Genomic DNA, 2,868 nt, shown 5'->3' with positions numbered 1-2,868 from the left:
GGAAGTGGGAGTTTGTGAAAGAAAACCCAGGGTTAGATTATTTGCTTGAGTGTCTCTTCTTCTGATTCAAATTTATAGATACCGCAAGCAGGGAGCTCTGGCACTGGGAGTGCTGAATGGCTATGTGGACTGTAAACGCAGGGTGAAAAAGCTTTCATTTGCAATCTCATTGTAGTTTGAAGTAACTAACAAATGAGTACACAGATGATATGTGACTGCTGCTTCATGGTGGACAGCTAGCTGCACATATCTAAATAGAATTCTGTGTCATTTTTTACCCCATGTTGACTGACGCAGTAACAGGGTAATGTAGTCAGGCTGAAGTCAGGGAGGGTAGAATCAGTATTCATTTGACTCTTCCCCCGGAGCTAAGTCCGATGCAACTGGAGAGGAGGAGGCCTCTCAGGTCCCTCCAGCCACTCAGAACTACTGAAGCAGTGCCAGGAACTTACTCAGGATTGCTGGAGTAGACACGAGTGGGTGTGAGGGCTGTGCAGCACCCATTTTCTCTTCCTAGAGCTCCCACTTCCTTTTATCAGTATTACCTCTTCTCTCTTGTCATTCAGGCCAGCATGGACATGGGGATCTGCAGTAACTCAGCCAAGGAGTAGGCAAGTAAACAAAGAGAGGCCAATAGCATGATCTCTTTCTGGTATTAAAATCATAGGGAGAGGGACAGTAGCTTGGGATTTGCTCCTTTCTGTAAGTGTTGTCCTGAGCTGGTTGTTCCTTCTACCTGACATTAACCCTGCTCTGCTACCTACCGTCTCAAACTGCCTCAGTTTCTCTCTTTTTTAAGTCCAGTTCTTTCTGTCAAACCTGGAAGTCCAACAGTCTTCCAACAAGCTTCTTCTTGCTAATTTGTCTAGATTTAGTTTCTACTGCATATAGCTATAAAATACCCAGGTTCCCCCAGATTTTCACAAAGCGTGTCTAGGGTCTTCCTCTTACCCTCTTTCTGCTCACTTCTCAGATCTTTATGCCCCTTGATTCTGGATTTCCAGTGTTTTTGGTCTGGTATCCCCTTCAAAGTAAAGTTCAGTTCAGTTGTTCACTCATGTCTGACTCTTTTGCGACCCCATGAACTGCAGCACACCAGGCCTCACTGTCCATCACCAACTCCTGAAGCTTGCTCAGACTCATGTCCATCAAGTCAGTGATGCCATCCAACCATCTCATCTTCTGTCGTCTCCTTCTCCTGCCTTCAGTTTTTTCCAGCATCAGGGTATTTCCCAGTGAGTCAGTTCTTTGCACCAGGTGGCCAAAGGATTAGAGCTTCAGCTTCAGCATCAGCCCTTCCAGTGAATATTCAGGACTGATTTCCTTTAGGATGGACTGGTTTGATCTTCTTGCAGTTCAACACCACAGTTCAAAAGCATCAATTCTTTGGCATTCAGCCTTCTGTACAGTCCAACTCTCACATGTATACATGACTACTGGAAAAACTATAGCTTTGACTTGATGGACCTTTGTTGGCAAAGTAATGTCTCTGCTTTTTAAGATGATGTCTAGGTTGATCATAGCTTTGCTTCCAAGGAGCAAACGTCTTTTAATTTTGTGGCTGCAGTCACCATCTGCAGTGATTTTGCTAATGCTAAGTCACTTCAGTCGTGTCTGACTCTGTGCGATCCCATAGACAGCAGCCCACCAGGCTCCCCCGTCCCTGGGATTCTCCAGGCAAGAACACTGGAGTGGGTTGCCATTTCCTTCTCCAATGCACGAAAGTGAAAAGTGAAAGTAAAGTCGCTCAGTCGTATGCGACTCTTAGCGACCCCATGGACTGCAGCCTACCAGGCTCCTCCATCCATGGGATTTTCCAGGCAAGAGTACTGGAGTGGGGTGCCATTGCCTTCTCCTGCAGTGATTTTGGAGCCCTCCAAAATAAAGTCTCTCATGTTTCCATTGTTTCCCCATCTATTTGCCATGAAGTGATGGGGTCAGATGTCATGATCTTAGTTTTCTGAATGTTGAATTTTAAGCCAACTTTTTCACTCTCCTCTTTTACTTTTCATCAAGAGCCTCTTTAATTCTTCTTTGTTTTCTGCCATAAGGGTGGTGTCATCTGCATATCTGAGGTTATTGATATTTCTCCTGGCAATCTTGATTCCAGCTTGTGCTTCATCCAGTCCAGCATTTCTCATGATACATGCTTCATATAAGTTAAATAAAGCAGGATGACAATACACAGCCTTGACGTACTCCTTTCCCTATTTGTAACCTGTGTGTTGTTCCATGTCCAGTTCTAACTGTTGCTTCTTGACCAGCATACAGATTTCTCAGGAGGCAGGTAAGGTGGTCTGGTATTCCCATCTCTTAAGAATTTTCCACAATTTGTCGTGATCTACACAGTCAAATGCTTTGGCATAGTCAATAAAGCAGAAGTAGATGTTTTTCTGGAACTCTCTTGCTTTTTAGATGATCCAACAGATGTTGGCAATTTGATCTCTGGTTCCTCTGCCTTCTAAATCCAGCTTGAACATCTGGAAGTTCTCAGTTCATGTACTGTTGAAGCCAGGTTTGGAGAATTCTGAGCATTACTTTGCTAGCGTGTGAGGTGAGTACAATTGTGCAGTAGTTTGAACATTCTTTGGCATTTCCTTTCTTCGGAATTGGAAAAAAAAAAATGACCTTTTCCAGTCCTGTGGCCACTGCTGAGTTTTCCAAATTTGCTGGCATATTGAGTGTAGCACTTTCATGGTATCATCTTTTAGGATTTGAAATAGCTCAACTGGAATTCCATCACCTCCACTAGCTTTGTTCGTAGTGATGCTTCCTAAGGCCCATTTGACTTTCCACTTCAAGATGTCTGGCTCTAGGTGAATGATCACTCCATTTTTTTTTTTTTTTTTGTATAGCAATGGCAAACCA

Source organism: Bos taurus, chromosome 2 (assembly GCF_002263795.3).
Source record: "Bos taurus isolate L1 Dominette 01449 registration number 42190680 breed Hereford chromosome 2, ARS-UCD2.0, whole genome shotgun sequence".
Lineage (NCBI taxonomy): Eukaryota > Metazoa > Chordata > Mammalia > Artiodactyla > Bovidae > Bos > Bos taurus.
The sequence above is the reverse complement of the archived record's forward strand: the minus strand, read 5'-3'. Positions refer to the sequence as shown.